The sequence below is a fragment of the Arachis ipaensis genome, chromosome B8, assembly GCF_059453495.1.
Source record: "Arachis ipaensis isolate K30076 ecotype BB chromosome B8, ASM5945349v1, whole genome shotgun sequence".
Lineage (NCBI taxonomy): Eukaryota > Viridiplantae > Streptophyta > Magnoliopsida > Fabales > Fabaceae > Arachis > Arachis ipaensis.
In genome coordinates this window covers 57,819,439-57,838,869 of record NC_142443.1, presented here as the reverse complement: position 1 = coordinate 57,838,869, position 19,431 = coordinate 57,819,439, and the positions used below count along the sequence as shown (strand labels likewise).

The following is a 19,431-nucleotide window of genomic DNA, read 5'->3' as shown; positions in this document are numbered from 1 at the left end:
CTTCATCGTCTTCTTCTTCTCATTTACAATAACAATCCTTCATCTTCATCTTCTTTGTCTTCACTTTCATGTGGTGCAGAGAAGATCAAGCCCGTTTACTATTGGAGCGGCCATGGCCTAGGATGCAGATCTTCTGGAAGAGCCAACCGATGTCGGAGCCAGATCCGTGGGTTATGAAGACGGTGGCGGTGGGTCCCTTCTCCTCTGCTTTTTCCTCATCCTCACATGGATCTCCTTCACCATCCACCATTTCTCTTCTTCCTCCACTGTCCGCGTCCAACACTTTCCATCGCCACTATCAGCCCGCGACGCCAACAGAGATGGAAAAAAAGAAAAGCAAAATTGGAAGGAGAAGAGAAATGAGGGAACGACAGGGAGAGGGTTTGGAATGAAAAATATAATTTCTGAGTAGTTGTTGTCATTGAGTTGTTTTTGCCAAGTTTTTTCCTCCTTTTTCACTTCAAAATTGAGTTGTTGTTGCTATTGATGCAGTCAAAGACCAATCATTCCATTTTGCTTAAAGTATGCCACAGTCTTGTTTGAGTCGCGTTGCCCGTTGGCATCTTCAGGTGTCTACTTCCAGCAGATCTGTGGGTATTCAAAGTAGAGTTTAGGGGCTTCGTTCTTCCAGTTCTGCAAGCTTTCTTGATATCCTTTCGTTAGCCTTTTTTAATTCAGCTACCAATGAATTCTGTTATTTAAGGAACTGGATGGATGAAGAATGGTATGGTAGTGGCAGTGGTGATGACTGATGATGGAGGAGGATAGTGCCATAGTGGTGAGTGGTGAGAATGAGGAGGATTCTTTTTTATTTTTGTTCAAGAACAAAATTGTCCGACAAATATTATTTATGGACAAAAGAACGATTTTATAACGTTTTGTAATATTGGGGATGATTTTAATAAGAAAAAAAGGTCGAAAACAATTTTGATTTTGACCTCAAATCTTATGGGCGAAAAAAAGTACTTATTCCTATTAATTGAGTGGCTAAAATCGACTTGTTGACTCATAATCAAGTATATAATAAGGTATGTGATGTATGTGTGCATTGCATATCTGAATAACTTTAGCTAATAAATTACAACCTAAATGTTAATTTATATATATATATATATATATATATATATATATATATATATATATATATATATATATATATATATATATATATATATATGATGTATTTTACTGATCTCTACTGAAATTATATTCCGATTCTCACTTCTAATACTTTCTGTGTTGTGTAATTTTTTTATTGAAATTGTACTATGCTAGTGATATCATACTGTAAGTTTAATTTTGTTGACCTCACTAAGAGTTTGATTCCTCACTCTTGTATTAATGTGGAACACTTTATGGCGAATCGTATAACAGATAACTGGATGTTCGACCGCCAAAAAATTAGTCATTGGTATCAGAACTGAATATCCTGGAACCCAAAAAAATACAACTTTTTGTTGTTATATAAGTTATATAAATAAAAAAAAAAAAGAAAAAGTTATAATTTTGGGAACAAGTTATACCGTGGAAAGCAGTACGATTTGTACTGCCTTTTCTTTTCGGATAGTACCTTAACATTCAGACCAAAACAAAAACTAATTTAACTTCATTTACATGATGTTTCCTTCACATGTTAAAATTTGCATTTAGTAGTTTAGACAAAATACAAGTGTAGATGTAGAAAATAGAAAATTGTTATTCTTTATGTCTTCAGTTTTAATAAAGGTATTATATAAACACAAAGAATAATACTACATGTGAGTTTTTTTTGTTAATCAAGTTCAATTAAATTTGTCTAATATAATAAAAATCAATTATGATTAGTATTATTCTAAATCTTATTATTTAACTTGGTTCACTACAAGAAACATTATTAAAATCGATGGCCAGGCCGTCGATAATATTAAAAATCGACGGCAAAATGACGGCAGAGGTGGTCGCTATTAAACTTGTCGATTTTTCAAAATTCTAATAAAATAGACAATATTTTCTCTATAATGAGTTTGAGAATTTTACATTCTTACTAAAATCGACAATGTTGCCGTCGATATTATTATACAAAATTGACGACATTTCTGTCAATATTTAATTCAATAAAATCGACAATATTTCCGTCTATAATATGAGTTTGTGAATTTCACCTGCTTAATAAAATCGACAACATTGCCGTCGATATTATTATACAAAATCGATAATATTTTTGTCGATATTTGATTCAATAAAATCTACATAATGGTCGTCGATTTAATTATTTAGATACTGACAAATTCTTTGTCTATATTTTGTTTTAGAGCAAACTACCATTTCTACCCACGAAAGTAGAAAATGCTGACATATCTACCCATAGAAAAAGGAAATTACCATTTGTACCCATGAAATATGAATTTCGCACAACAAAATTATCCAAACACTAAAAAATTACCTAAAATCTCTAAATTACCCTTATTTTCACCACCACACCACCCCCTTCACCCAGCCACCTTTCTAACCCTAACCCTCTTCACCTAGCCACCACCCTCTTTTCCTTTCTAAACACAAATCCCACCACCACCCCCTTCACGCAGCCACCTTTCTAACCCTAACCCTCTTCACCCAGCCACTACCTCCTTTCCCTTTCTAATCTCAAATCCCACCACCACCCCTTCACCCAGCCACCACTCCCTTTTCCTCCAAAACTCACACACGGAGACATTACACACACACACCCACCCGAGGAAGAAGAAGAGAAGAGTAGGAAGAGGGAGACCGCGCTGACAACGTGGGGACTCGCTGCCACTATCGCATCATCGTCGCCATTATTGAGGAAGCCCAAAGAGGAGATGCGAGTAAGAACCAAGGAATGAAGGAAGGCGGAGCTGTCACCGCCGTCGAGCCCTGCTGTTGCCGGCTCCGTCACGTCTGTCGCCGCCATTGATTGAGTCCGTCACCGTCGTTGTCACTGGTTTAGAAGGAAGAGAGTGCGCAAGAGATCGGAGAAGGAGGAGAGGGCGACGGCGCCGGTGGGTGTCGCTGCCACCATCATCGTCGATGCTGTTTAGTGAGGGAGGAAGAACCGTTTTTTCTCTTTGCTTTTTCTATTGTTGTTGTTGTTGTTGTTGTTGTTGTTGTTGTTGTTGTTGTTGTTGTTGTTGTTGTTGTTGTTGTTGCTGCTGCTGCTTTATGTGAAGAATATGATGATGGACGTATAGTGGTGATGGTGGTGATGGTAGTGATAAAGGAAATGAGATGTGGTGCCTTTGAACTCAGAGTTTGGCTCAGACGAGGGTGAGATAGGGAAGGAAGGAAGGAGGGGTGGATGATGCAGATGATGATAAGGGTAATTTGGAGATTTTATGTGATTTTTTAGTGTTTGGATAATTTTGTTATATGGAACTCATATTTTATGGGTACAAATGGTAATTTTATTTTTCTATGGGTAGACATGTCAGCGTGTTCAACTTTCGTGGGTAGAAATGGTAGTTTACTCTTTGTTTTATTTGTCTATTTTAGATTTAAAAAGCGAAAATGCTACCGTCGATTTTAATAGCTATATTTTTTTTAATTATCTTTTCTATTTGAAAAATAGTAAACAATTAATGCAAATAAACCTTTAAATATTGAAATAAAATTTTATACAGAATATTAGATAACAAGATAAATAAACTTTTAAATACAAAAATAAAATTTATACTAAATATTAGATAATGAGTTTACAAAATTATCAAAATAATAAATAATCCTCTAACATAAAGACTCAAGACAAGATAAATAACTAAACTTAGTTCGTTTAAATTGCAATCCACTAATAGTACAAAATATTCAAAGTAAAGTAAATAACCTAGTCATACTCGTCTAAATAATCATATGAGTCATCAAGATCGTCAGAATCATCCTCCCTTTGAGAACTCTGTGGCTGTCCTGGTCACTGCAGAATAGGTGGGAGTTTTCTACCCGGAGCTGTGCTTTTCTGAGAGCTTAGAAAAGTAAAAGGAGGAGGTAGGAGAACACATGATCCAGAACTACTAGGACCCATAGCCCTCACATACTCAGCCAAGATGCTCAATTGATGACTAAATTGATCCATCTGTGAGTTACTGGTGTTGAGATCCTCACGCAAGGATTCAACAGTCTGTTGCCACTCTCTTTTCTCCCTTTGGTAGCGGTCTTCAAGCTATCTATATTTAGCGGCATGTTGTTCAACTTCCCTATTGAGTATTGCGATTCGTTCTCTAAGATCCAAAACAACAGTGCTGGTGTTCGTGGTTGACCCATCAACTCGAGGTCGCACCATGCACGTTACCTCACCCATGCCATATATCCTACCTCTTCGTTTTTCACCCACTATCTCAATCCACATGCTTTCCTCAGAGATAGGTGGTGGATCAGTTACACCAGCCTCTATAGCAGCCTGTCGCTCTTGCTCAGCCTGAAATATTCACTCTTGAAATATATGCTACAATGAGGAGAAATGATTGATAAACTACTATAAGTATTAATAATGCAAAAGCTAAGGGGATATGTGAAAAAAATAAGTCCAACATTATAATAAAGGAATGTATCAAGTTATTTGTTTTCACATATTCCAATTTAAAGAAAAAAAAATAGTTACAATGAATAAAGGTAAGTTACCTTTATCTTTTGAGAGTGTTCATCAACCCATTAAGTCTTATCCTCTTTGCGAATATGAGTGTGCTAAAAAAACTCATCCATACGTGATGGTCTTCCAAGCGAATGATTCTACATAATGTAATCAAATTATCAACAAATATGGGTATACAATTGATGATGTACTGAACTAAGAAATTGATGATGTATATACTTTAAAGTCATGTATCAATAAAATCTCTCTAATCAAATTTTGTTAGACCTTAATATTTATATCTAATTTTTCAGATTATGTCATAAATCTCAATTATACTAATAAGCTATTTATCCTTCTTAGCTGCCCGTTTTGCATCGTGCTGTGTAGTCTATAAAGCAGAAATGCATTCAAAGCCTTGCATGTTTTTCAACCATAAGCATATCCTGCTTTTCTTTCAAACATGGAACAGACTTAAGCATATTTCATTAATCAGTTTGTAATATTAATGCACATACAAAATTATTTAATTAACATTCACATCAAAATCTCTTATATTTTATTCATCACGGATTTTGCATTCAATTCTACTGGAATCAACAAAGATGGACAACGCTTCATTTCAAAAGATAGTGACCATTATTAAAAGTTATAGCTTTTGGTGTGTTATTTATGTTCTTCATGCAAATAACTAAAAGCAATAGGAATCAATTGTAGGTCATTTTTTCTTTTAACGGTCACTCGAAATTGCTCAGTCATGTTCAAGTCCTCACATTTCACTCCATTAGGAAGCTCCCAATCAAAGTGATACAGCAAATATTTAACCATATGTAATGTAAAGCATATTTAACTCCAAGTATCTTAGCTATATAAGAATTTCAAAGGTTAAGTGTTATTTATGAAAACATAGTAAAGTAGTAGCAAAAGTACCAAGAACTGATAGGTACATTAAGTATAAAAAATCGAGTATTCCTATAATAGATCTTATAAACAACACATTAGAATTGCTGCGAGTTTTTTTTACTTGTTTGGTAATGAGCGGATAATTTATACGCTTTTTGACATTGTTTTTAGTATGTTTTCAGTATGATTTAGTTAGTTTTTAGTATATTTTTATTATTTTTTAATTAAAAATTATATTTCTGGACTTTACTATGAGTTTGTGTGTTTTTCTGTGATTTCAGGTATTTTCTGGCTGAAATTGAGGGACCTAAGCAAAAATCAGATTCAGAGGTTGAAGAAGGACTACAGATGCTGTTGGATTCTGACCTCCCTGCACTCAAAGTGGATTTTCTGGAGCTACAGAACTCCAAATGGTGCGCTTCTAATTGCGTTGGAAAGTAGACATCCAGGGCTTTCCAGCAATATATAATACTCCATACTTTGAATAAGGATTGATGACGTAAACTGGCGTTCAACGCCAGTTCCATGCTGCATTCTGGAGTCAAACGCCAGAAACAAGTTGCAAAGTGGAGTTCAACGCCAGAAACACATTACAAACTGACGTTCAACTCCAAGAATGACCTCTCCACATGTAAACTTCAAGCTCAGCCCAAGCATACACCAAGTGGGCCCCGGAAGTGGATTTTTACATTATTTACTCAATTCTGTAAACCCTAGTAACTAGTTTAGTATAAATAGGACTTTTTACTATTGTATTAGACATCTTGGGACGTTTAGTTCTTAGATCATGGGGGCTGGCCATTCGGCCATGCCTGAACCTTTCACTTATGTATTTTTCAACGGTAGAGTTTTTATACACCATAGATTAAGGTGTGGAGCTCTGCTGTTCCTCAAAGATTAATGCAAAGTACTACTGTTTTTCTATTCAATTCAACTTATTCCACTTCTAAGATATTCATTCGCACTTCAATATGATGGATGTGATGATCGTGACAGTCATCATCATTCTCAACTTATGAACGCGTGCCTGACAACCACTTCCGTTCTACCTTAGATTGAATGGATATCTCTTGGATATCTAATACAGGGGACCGAGTCCGAGATATTAGTGTCTTCGTGGTATAAGTTAGAACCCATGGATGGCCATTCTTGAGATCCGGAAAGTCTAAACCTTGTCTGTGGTATTCCGAGTAGGATCTGGGAAGGGATGACTGTGATGAGCTTCAAACTCACGAGTGCTGGGCGTAGTGACAGACGCAAAAGGATAGTAAATCCTATTCCAGTATGATCGAGAACCGACAGATGATTAGCCATGCAGTGACAGCGCATTGGACCATTTTCACAGGAGGATGGGATGTAGCCATTGAAAACGGTGATGCCCTACATAAAGCTTGCCATGGAAAGGAGTAGGATTGATTGGATGAAGACAGCAGGAAAGCAGAGATCAGAGGAATGAAAGCATCTCTATACGCTTATCTGAAATTCTCACCAATGAATTACATAAGTACCATTATCCTATTTTATATTTTATTTATTTTCATCCAGTATAATTTCTTAATACAATTTAATCCGCCTGACTGAGATTTACAAGGTGACCATAGCTTGCTTCAAGCCGACAATCTCCGTGGGATCGACCCTTACTCACGTAAGGTTTATTACTTGGACGACCCAGTGCACTTGCTGGTTAGTTGTACGAAGTTGTGAAACAGATATAAGATCATGAACGTGCGTATTGAGTTTTTAGCGCCGTTACCAAGGAATGGCATGATCACGATTTCGCACACCAAGTTTTTGGCGCCGTTGCCGGGGATTGTTCGAGTTTGGACAACTGACGGTTCATCTTGTTGCTCAGATTAGGTAATTTTCTTTTTCGTTTTATTTTCAAAAAAAAAAAAATTTGTTTTCAAAAAAATTTCTTTTCCTTTTGTTTTCGAAAATTATTCCAAATTTTTAAGAATGAATTCTAAAGTTTCAAAATGGTATGCTGAAGTTTGGCTGGCTATCAAGATTTAGACTAACCTGGTATGATTCCTAGAATCTTGATTGAGGACTTTGAATTCATTGCTTTCTTTTCCCTATATGTTTTCAAAAAAAAAAAAAAAAAATAAAAATATACAAAAATCCAAAAAAAAATACTAAAATCATAAAATCAAAAATATTTTTTGTTTCTTGTTTAAGTCTAGAGTCAATTTTTAAGTTTGGTGTCAATTGTATTTTTTTCTAAAAATTTATGCATTTTTCCAAAATTCATGCATTCATAGTGTTCTTCATGATCTTCAAGTTGTTCTTGGTAAGTCTTCTTGTTTGATCTTCATATTTTCTTGTTTTGTGTCTTTTCTTGTTTTTCATATGCATTTTTAATTTTTTAGTTTCTAAAGTTTGAAAATTTCTAAGTTTGGTGTCTTGCATGTTTTTCTTTCATTAAAAATTTTCAAAAAAAAGTCTTGATGTTCATCTTGATCTTCAAAGTGTTCTTGGTGTTCATCTTGACATTCATAGTGTTCTTGCATGCATTGTGTGTTTTGATTCATAATTTTTATGTTATGAGTCTTTTTCATGTTTTTCTCTTTCTTCATTAAAAATTCAAAAATAAAAAATATCTTTTCCTTCTTTTACTCAAAATTTTCGAAAATATGATTTGATTTAGTCAAAAAGTTTTTAAATTTAATTGTTTCTTATGAATCAAATCAAAATTTCAATTTAAAAATCTTATCTTTTCAAAATCTTTTTCAAAAATCAAATCTTTTTCATTTTACCTTCATATTTTCGAAAACTTTTTAAATTTGATTTTCAAAATCTTTTTCTTATTTTATTTCTTAATTTTCAAAATCTTTACTAACATTTAATATGATTGATTGAAAAATTTCAAGTTGTTACTTGCTTATTAAGAAAGATTCAATCTTTAAAGTCTAGAATCATATCTTTTTAGTTTCTTGTTAGTCAAGTAATCAACTTTAAAATCAAATCTTTTTAATTTTCTTTTCAAATCTTTTTCAAATTAAAATTTCAATAATATCTTTTTCAAATTCAATTTCAAAATCTTTTCTAACTTCTTATCTTTTTAAAAAAATTGATTTTCAATTCTTATCTTTTTGTTTCAATCATATCTTTTTAAATTTCAATCATATCTTTTTCAAAAATAAATTTCAAAACTTTTTCAATCAATCTTATCTTTTTGTTTCAATCATATCTTTTTCAAAACTACCTAACTAATCCTCTCTCTCCTATTTTCGAAAATTCCCTCTCTCCTTTTTCAAAATTCCTTTTTAATTAACTAATTGTTTTAATTTTAAGTTAATTTCAACTTTAATTTTCGAAATCTAACTTTCAATTTTAATTTTATTTTAATTAAATTTCGAAATTCTCTCTCTCATCTCCTATTTAATTATTCATCTACTAACACTTCTCTTCCATCCAAAAATTCGAACACCACATCCCTCTCTGTGTTCGAGTTTTCCCTCTTCTCTTCCTTACATTACATTCTTTTCTTCTTCTACTCACACAAAGGAACCTCTCTCTACTGAGGCAAAGAGGATCCCTATTATTTTCTGTTTTCTTCTTTTTCATATGAGCAGGAGCAAGGACAAGAACATTCTTGTTGAAGCAGATCATGAACCTGAAAGGACTCTGAAAAGGAAACTAAGAGAAGTTAAAATACAACAAGCCAGAGACAACCTTATAGGAATTTTCGAACAGGAAGAGGAGATGACAGCCGAAAATAATAATAATTCAAGGAGGATGCTTGGTGACTTTACTGCACCTAATTCCAATTTACATGGAAGAAGCATCTCCATTCCTGCCATTGGAGCAAACAATTTTGAGCTGAAACCTCAATTAGTTTCTCTGATGCAACAGAACTGCAAGTTTCATGGACTTCCATCTGAAGATCCTTTTCAGTTCTTAACTGAGTTCTTGCAAATCTGTGATACTGTTAAGACCAATGGGATTGATCCCGAGGTCTACAGACTTATGCTTTTCCCGTTTGCTATAAGAGACAGAGCTAGAGTGTGGTTGGACTCTCAACCCAAAGATAGCATGAACTCTTGGGATAAGCTGGTCACGGCTTTCTTAGCCAAGTTCTTCCCTCCTCAAAAGCTGAGTAAGCTTAGAGTGGATGTTCAAACCTTCAGACAGAAAGAAGGTGAATCCCTCTATGAAGCTTGGGAGAGATAAAAGCAACTGACCAAAAAGTGTCCTTCTGACATGCTTTCAGAATGGAGCATCCTGGATATATTCTATGATGGTCTGTCTGAATTAGCTAATATGTCATTGGATACTTCTGCAGGTGGATCCATTCACCTAAAGAAAACGCCTGCAGAAGCTCAAGAACTCATTGACATGGTTGCTAATAACCAGTTCATGTACACTTCTGAGAGGAATCCTGTGAGTAATGGGACGCCTCAGAAGAAGGGAGTTCTTGAAATTGATACTCTGAATGCCATATTAGCTCAGAATAAAATATTGACTCAGCAAGTCAATATGATTTCTCAGAGTCTGAATGGAATGCAAGCTGCATCCAACAGTACTCAAGAGGCATCTTCTGAAGAAGAAGCTTATGATCCTGAGAACCCTGCAATAGCAGAGGTGAATTACATGGGTGAACCCTATGGAAACACCTATAATCCCTCATGGAGAAATCACCCAAATCTCTCATGGAAGGATCAACAAAAGCCTCAACAAGGCTTTAATAATGGTGGAAGAAACAGGTTTAGCAATAGCAAGCCTTTTCCATCATCCACTCAGCAAAAGACAGAGAGTTCTGAGCAGACCCCATCTAGCTTGGCAAACATAGTCTCTGATCTATCTAAGGCCACTCTAAGTTTCATGAATGAAACAAGGTCTTCCATTAGAAATCTGGAAGCACAAGTGGGCCAACTGAGTAAAAAGATCACTGAAACCCCTCCTAGTACTCTCCCAAGCAATACAGAAGAAAATCCAAAAGGAGAGTGCAATGCCATTGAAATGACCATCATGGCCGAAACCACAAAAGAGGAGGAGGACATGAATCCCAGTCAGGAAGACCTCTTGGGACGTCCAGAGATCAATAAGGAGTTTCCATCTGAGGAACCAAAGGACTCTGAGGCTCATCTGGAGACCATAGAGATTCCATTAAACCTCCTTATGCCATTCATGAGCTCTGATGAGTATTCTTCTTCTGAAGAGAATGAAGATGTTACTGAAGAGCAAGTTGCCAAGTACCTTGGTGCAATCATGAAGCTGAATGCCAAATTATTTGGTAATGAGACTTGGGAAGATAAACCTCCCTTGCTCACCAATGAATTGAGTGATCTGGATCAACTGAGATTGCCTCAGAAGAAACAGGATCCTGGAAAGTTCTTAATACCATGTACCATAGGCACCATGACCTTTGAGAAGGCTCTATGTGACCTTGGGTCAGGGATAAACCTCATGCCCCCCTCTGTAATGGAGAAACTGGGAATCTTTGAGGTGCAAGCTACCATAATCTCATTAGAGATGGCAGAGAACTCAAGAAAACAGGCTTATGGTCAAGTAGAGGACGTGTTAGTAAAGGTTGAAGGCCTTTACATCCCTGCTGATTTCATAATCCTGGATACTGGGAAGGATGAGGATGAATCCATCATTCTTGGAAGACCCTTCCTAGCCACAGCAAGAGCTGTGATTGATGTGGACAGAGGAGAATTGATCCTTCAACTGAATGAGGACTCCCTTATGTTTAAAACTCAAGGATCTCCTTCTGTAACCATGGAGAGGAAGCATGAAAAGCTTCTCTCACTGCAGAGTCAACCAAAGCCCCCACAGTCAAACTCTAAGTTTGGTGTTGGGAGTCTATAAAATTGACTTGATCACCTATGTGGCTCCATGAGAGCCCACTGTCAAGCTATTGACATTAAAGAAGCACTTGTTGGGAGGCAACCCAATGTTATTTAATCATTTTTATTTTATTTTCTCTTTGTTATTTCATATTTTATTAGGTTGATGATGATGTGGAGTCACAAAAACTACTGAAAAATAAAAAACAGAATAAAAAATAGCATTGAAAATAGAACACCCTGGAGGAAGGGCTTAATGGCGTTTAAACACCAGTAAGGAGCATCTGGCTGGAATTTAATGCCAGAACAGAGCATGAAACTGGCGTTAAACGCCAGAAAAAAGCAGTAATCTGGCGTTTAAACGCCAAGATTGCACCCAGAGGAAAGCTGGCATTAAACGCCAGAAACAAGCATCAGACTGGCATTTAACGCCAGAAACATGCACCATACTGGCGTTCAACACCAGAAACATGCTGCAGACTGGCGTTGAACGCCCAAAACAAGCATGGAAGTGGCGTTTAATGCCAGAAACATGCTGCAGTCTGGCATTAAACGCCAGGATTGCATATATAGGGCATTTTACACGCCTCAAAGGTGAAGGGATGAGAAATCCTCAAACACCTCAGGATCTGTGGACCCCACAGGATTCCCTTAGGATCTGTGGACCCCACAGGATCCCCACTTACCTTTCTTTTCTCCTCTTCACACCTTTTCATATCACTTTTCCCCAAATACCCTTCACCAATCAACTCAATCACTCTTTCCCATCACCTCTTCACCACTCACATCCATCCTCTCTTCCCCAAAAACCCCACCTACCTTTAAATTCAAAATAATTTCCCTCCCAAACCCAACCCTAAATGGCCGAACCCTAACCCCTCCCCACTCCTATATAAACCCATCATTCCTTCTTCATTTTCACACAACAAAACCCTCTCTTCTTCCCCTTTGCCGAATCCACCTTCTCCATCCATCTCCTCCATTTTTCTTCTTCTTCTACTTCTTTCTCTTTTCTTTTGCTCGAGGACGAGCAACCATTTTAAGTTTGGTGTGGTAAAAGCAATGCTTTTTGTTTTTCCATAACCATTTATGGCACCTAAGGCCAGAGAAACCTCTAGAAAGAGGAAAGGGAAGGCAATCGCTTCCACCTCTGAGTCATGGAAGATGGAGAGATTCATCTCTAAGGTTCATCAAGACCACTTCTATGAAGTTGTGGCCAAGAAGAAAGTGATCCCTGAGGTTCCTGTCAAACTCAAAAAGAATGAGTATCCAAAGATCCGACTTGAAATCCAAAGAAGAGGTTGGGAAGTTCTAACCAACCCCATTCAACAAGTCGGGATCTTAATGGTTCAAGAGTTCTATGCAAACGCATGGGTTACCAGGAACCATGATCAAAGTGTGAACCCGAACCCAAAGAATTGGCTCACCATGGTTCGGGGGAAATACTTAGATTTCAGTCCGGAGAATGTGAGGCTGGCGTTCAACTTGCCAATGATGGAAGAGAACGCACGCCCCTACACTAGAAGAGTCAACTTTGATCAAAGGTTAGACTAAGTCCTCATGGACATATGTGTGGAAGGAGCTCAATGGAAAATTGACTCAAAAGACAAGCCGGTTCAACTAAGAAGGCTTGACCTCAAACCAGTAGCTAGAAGATGGTTGGAGTTCATTCAATGCTCAATCATTCCTACTAGCAACCGGTCTGAAGTTACTATAGACCGGGCCATCATGATCCATAGCATCATGATTGGGGAGGAAGTGGAGGTTCATGAGATTATACCTCAAGAACTCTACAAGGTGGCTGACAAGTCTTCCAACTTGGCAAGGTTGGCCTTTCCTCACCTCATTTGCCACCTCTGCAATTCGGCTGGGATTGGCGTAGAGAGAGACATCCTCATTGAAGAGGACAAGCCCATCACTAAGAAAAGGATGGAGCAAACAAGAGAGCATGGACCTCAACATGAGCATGAGGAAATTCCTCACCATGAAATCCCTGAGATGCCTCAAGGGATGCACTTTCCTCCACAAAACTATTGGGAACAAATCAACACTTTCCTAGGTAAATTAAGTTCCAACATGGGACAATTAAGGGTGGAACATCAAGAGCACTCCATCATCCTCCATGAAATTAGAGAAGATCAAAGATCTATGAGGGAGGAGCAAGAAAGACAAGGAAGAGACATAGAGGAGCTCAAAAGCACCATTGGTTCTTCAAGAAGAGGAAGATGCCACCCTCACTAAGGTGGACTCATTCCTTAATCTCCTTGTTTATTTATTTTCCTGTTTTTTGATTTTTATGCTTTATGTTTGTTTATGTTTTTGTCTTCATGATCACTAGTATTTAAGTGTCTATGCCTTAAAGTTATGAATGTCCTATGAATCTATCACCTCTCTTGAATGAAAAAATGTTTTAATTACAAAAGAACAAGAAGTACATGGTTTTGAATTCATCCTTGAAACTAGTTTAATTATTTTGATGTGGTGACAATACTTTTTGTTTTCTGAATGAATGCTTGAACAGTGCATATGTCTTTTGAAGTTGTTGTTTAAGAATGTTAAATATGTTGTCTCTTGAAAGAATGATGATAAGGAAAAATGTTATTTGATAATCTGAAAAATCATAAAATTGATTCTTGAAGCAAGAAAAAGCAGTGAATACAGAAAGCTTGCGAAAAAAAAAGAGAAAAATGGCAAAAAAAATAATAGAAAGAAAAAGAAAAAGCAAGCAGAAAAAGCCAAAAGCTCTTAAAACCAAAAGGCAAGAGCAAAAAGCCAATAATCCTTAAAACCAAAAGGCAAGGGTAAATAAAAAGGATCCCAAGACTTTGAGCATCAGTGGACAGGAGGGCCTAAAGGAATAAAATCCTGGCCTAAGCAGCTAAACCAAGCTGTCCCTAACCATGTGCTTGTGGCGTGAAGGTGTCAAGTGAAAACTTGAGACTGAGCGGTTAAAGTCAAGGTCCAAAGCAAAAGAAGAGTGTGCTTAAGAACCCTGGACACCTCTAATTGGGGACTTTAGCAAACCTGAGTCACAATCTGAAAAGGTTCACCCAATTATGTGTTTGTGGCATTTATGTATCCAGTGGTAATACTGGAAAACAAAGTGCTTAGGGCCACGGCCAAGACTCATAAAGTAGCTGTGTTCAAGAATCAACATACTGAACTAGGAGAATCAATAACACTATCTGAACTCTGAGTTCCTATAGATGCCAATCATTCTGAACTTCAATGGATAAAGTGAGATGCCAAAACTATTCAAGAGGCAAAAAGCTACAAGTCCCGCTCATCTGATTGGAGGTATGTTTCATTGATATTTTGGAATTTATAGTATATTCTCTTCTTTTTATCCTATTTGATTTTTAGTTGCTTGGGGACAAGCAACAATTTAAGTTTGGTGTTGTGATGAGCGGATAATTTATACGTTTTTTGGCAATGTTTTTAGTATGTTTTCAGTATGATTTAGTTAGTTTTTAGTATATTTTTATTAGTTTTTAATTAAAAATCACATTTCTGGACTTTACTATGAGTTTGTGTGTTTTTCTGTGATTTCAGGTATTTTCTGGCTGAAATTGAGGGACCTGAGCAAAAATCAGATTCAGAGGTTGAAGAAGGACTGCAGATGCTGTTGGATTCTGACCTCTCTGCACTCAAAGTGTATTTTCTGGAGCTACAAAACTCTAAATGGCACGCTTCTAATTACGTTGGAAAGTAGACATTCAGGGCTTTCCAGCAATATATAATAGTTTATACTTTGAATAAGTATTGACAACGTAAACTGGCGTTTAACGCCAGTTCCATGCTGCATTCTGGAGTCAAACGCCAGAAACAAGTTGCAAAGTGGAGTTCAACGCCAGAAACACGTTACAAACTGGCGTTCAACTCCAAGAATGACCTCTCCACGTGTAAAATTCAAGCTCAGCCCAATCACACACCAAGTGGGCCCCGGAAGTGGATTTCTACATCATTTACTCAATTCTGTAAACCCTAGTAACTAGTTTAGTATAAATAGGACTTTTTACTATTGTATTAGACATCTTGGGATGTTTAGTTCTTAGATCAAGGGGGCTGGCCATTTGGCCATGCCTGAACCTTTCACTTATGTATTTTTCAACGGTAGAATTTCTACACACCATAGATTAAGGTGTGGAGCTTTGCTGTTCCTCAAAGATTAATGCAAAGTACTACTATTTTTCTATTCAATTCAACTTATTCCGCTTCTAAGATATTCATTCGCACTTCAATATGATGGATGTGATGATCGTGACAGTCATCATCATTCTCAACTTATGAACGCGTGCCTAACAACCACTTCCATTCTACCTTAGATTGAATAGATATCTCTTGGATATCTAATACAGGGGACCGAGTCCGAGATATTAGTGTCTTCGTGGTATAAGTTAGAACCCATGGATGGCCATTCCTGAGATCCGGAAAGTCTAAACCTTGTCTGTGGTATTCCGAGTAGGATCTGGGAAGGGATGGCTGTGACGAGCTTCAAACTCGCGAGTGCTGGGCGTAGTGACATACGCAAAAGGATAGTAAATCCTATTCCAGTATGATCGAGAACTGACAGATGATTAGCCATGCAGTGACAGCGCATTGGACCATTTTCACAGGAGGATGGGATGTAGCCATTGACAACGGTGATGCCCTACATAAAGCTTGCCATGGAAAGGAGTAGGATTGATTGGATGAAGACAGCAGGAAAGCAGAGATCAGAGGAACGAAAGCATCTCTATACGCTTATCTGAAATTCTCACCAATGAATTACATAAGTACCACTATCCTATTTTATATTTTATTTATTTTCATCCAGTATAATTTCTTAATACAATTTAATCCGCCTGACTGAGATTTACAAGGTGACCATAGCTTGCTTCAAGCCGACAATCTCCGTGGGATCGACCCTTACTCACGTAAGGTTTATTACTTGGACGACCCAGTGCACTTGCTGATTAGTTGTACAAAGTTGTGAAACAGATATAAGATCATGAACGTGCGTATTGAGTTTTTAGCGCCGTTACCAAGGAATGGAATGATCACGATTTCGCACACCATTTGGCCTTAAGAAATTTTCAGAACAGAAAATATCATAATAAAGATTGTCTTTAAGTATTATAGCCTCTTTATCAGAAGAAAACTTAATGTGTCTAATAATAAAATTGCTAGAGGCCAAGATAAGAAGCATGCAAATTGGAATCAAGTTATAAACACACTCTTAATGTATAATATGCTTTTCACTTCTTTGCTTACCTATCTAGGATGCATGCTTCAGGACCATGCAAAAAAGAGATTCATTATAAACATAGATGATTAACTATAAAATTTGTACAAGACAAGTTCAAAAGTAATACAAGACAAGTTCTCTCATGCATTTTTACTTTAAAAATAACTTAAACAATGCATAAAGTAAAAAAGAGGGTTCTATAAGCAACTTACCAAACATAACCTTGCTTTTGGAAAGGTGGTGCCTCCTGCAGTGTGAAGGGAGGTACATCAAGTCTACTTTCTGGAAACTGTATTTCTCGCCTGTAATTATCTATAGGCATTGGTGCACGAATTATGAATCACACTTTTCACAACTCGTACCACTAACCAGCAAGTGCACTGGGTCGTCCAAGTAATACCTTACGTGAGTAAGGATCGATCCCACGGAGATTGTTGGTTTGAAGCAAGCTATGGTTATCTTGCAACTCTTAGTCAGGATATTAATTATAATTATTAGTTGACTTGCAAATGAACAAGAGAGCATGGATTAAATAATTCTTGTTATGCAGTAATGGAGAATATGTTGGAGTTTAGGAGATGCTTTGTCTTCTGAATCTCTGCTTTCTCTCTGTCTTCTTCTTCACGCACGCAAGGTTCCTCCTATGGCAAGCTGTGTGTTGGTGGATCACCGTTGTCAATGGCTACTATCCGTCCTCTCAGTGAAAATCGTCCACATGCGCTGTCACCGCACGGCTAATCATCTGTCGGTTCCCACTCATGCTGGAATAGGATCCATTGATCCTTTTGCGTCTGTCACTACGCCCAACACTCGCAAGTTTGAAGTTCGTCACAGTCATTCAATCCCTGAATCCTACTCGGAATACCACAGACAAGGTTTAGACTTTCCGGATTCTCAAGAATGCTGCCAATGGATTCTAGCTTATACCACGAAGATTCTGATTAAGGAATCCAAGAGATACTCATTCAATCGAAGGTAGAATGGAGGTGGTTGTCAGGCACGCGTTCATAGGTTGATAATGGTGATGAGTGTCACGGATCATCACATCCATCATATTGAAGTGCGAATGAACATCTTAGATAGAAACAAACGTTTTTGAATAGAAAACAAAAATAATTGCATTAATTCATCGAGACACAGCAGAGCTTCTCACCCCCAACAATGGAGTTCAGAGACTCATGCCGTCAAAGAGTACAAAGTTCAGATCTAAAAATGTCATCCGATACAAAATAAGTCTCTAAAAGTTGTTTAAATACTAAACTAGTAACCTAGGTTTACAGAAAATGAGTAAACTAAGATAGATAGTGCAGAAATCCACTTCTGGGGCCCACTTGGTGTGTGCTGGGATTGAGACTTGAACTTTACACGTGCCTAGGCTGTTTCTAGAGTTAAACGCCAGGTTGTAACCTGTTTCTGGCATTTAACTCGAACTTGTAACCTGTTTCCGGCGTTTAACGCCAGAATGCAACATGGAACTGGCGTTGAACGCCAGTTTACATCGTCTATCTTTGAGAACTATTTTATATTGTTGAAAAGCCCTGGATGTCTACTTTCCAACGCAATTAAGAGCGCACCAATTGAACTTCTATAGCTCCAAAAAATTAATTCGGAGTGCAGAGAGGTCAGAATCGAACAGCATCAGCAGTTCTTTTTCAGCCTGAGTCAGATTTTTGCTCAGCTCCCTAAATTTCAGCCAGAAAATACCTAAAATTATAGAAAAATACACAAACTCATAGTAAAATCCAAAAATATGAATTTTGCCTAGAAACTAATAAAAATATACTAAAAACTAACTAAAACATACTAAAAACTACATGAAATTAACCCCAAAAAGCGTATAAAATATCTGCTCATCACAACACCAAACTTAAACTGTTGCTTGTCCCCAAGCAACTAGACAAAAAAATAGGATAAAAAGAAATCAAGGAGCAATAATATCTCAGAGTTTTGAGTGAAGCTCAGATTCTAATCAGATGAGCGGGACTAGTAGCTTTTTGCTTCCGAACAATTTTGGCATCTCACTTTATCCTTTGAATTTTAGAATGATTGGCATCCATAGGAACTCAGAATTCAGATAGTATTATTGATTCTCCTAGTTTAGTATGTTGAGTCTTGGCCGTGGCCCTAAGCATTTTGTTTTCCAGTATTACCACCGGATACATCAATGCCACACACACATAACTGGGTGAACCTTTTTAGATTGTGACTCAGCTTTGCTAGAGTCTCCACTTAGAGGTGTCCAGGGTTCTTAAGCACACTCTTTTTTTGCTTTGGACCTTGACTTTAATCGCTCAGTCTCAAGCATTTGGCTTGACACCTTCACGCCACAAGCACATGGTTAGGGACAGCTTGGTTTAGCCGCTTAGGCCAGGATTTTATTCCTTTAGGCCCTCCTATCCACTGATGCTCAAAGCCTTGGATCCTTTTTATTACCCTTGCCTTTTGGTTTTAAGGGCTATTGGCTTTTTCTGCTTGCTTTTTCTCTCTCTCTATCTTTTTTTTTGCGCAAGCTTCTGTATTTACTGCTTTTTCTTGCTTCAAGAATCAATTTTATGATTTTTCAGATTATCAATAACATGTCTCTTGTTCATCATTCTTTTAGGAGCCAACAATTTTAACATTCATAAAATTTAATATAAAAAACATGCACTGTTCAGGCATTTATTCAGAAGACAAAAAGCATTGCCACCACATATAATTAATTAGAATTTTTCTTATTAAAAACTCGAAACAAATATTGCTTCCTTATTCTAAAATTCTGCTATTTTATTCATGTTTGATGATGATGAGAAAAATAAATTATAGCTTAATTGGAGATAAAATCAAAATAGATATACTAATTACTACTACGTATATATGACTTCTAAGGTAAATTTCTAATAATTATTACAGAGTTTAGGCTAAGATTAGAACTCAACAACCTTGAATTTGGGAGGTGGATGCCTCTTTAG

At 37.0% G+C, this 19,431-nt stretch overlaps 1 non-coding gene across 1 annotated transcript; it reads right to left on the bottom strand.

The window, feature by feature from the left end:
• Nucleotides 1-9,562: 9,562 nt before the first annotated feature.
• Nucleotides 9,563-9,670, bottom strand: LOC148548216 (small nucleolar RNA R71). Its single transcript, XR_015897834.1, has one exon. It is a non-coding gene; the product is annotated as a small nucleolar RNA R71 (small nucleolar RNA).
• Nucleotides 9,671-19,431: the final 9,761 nt, after the last annotated feature.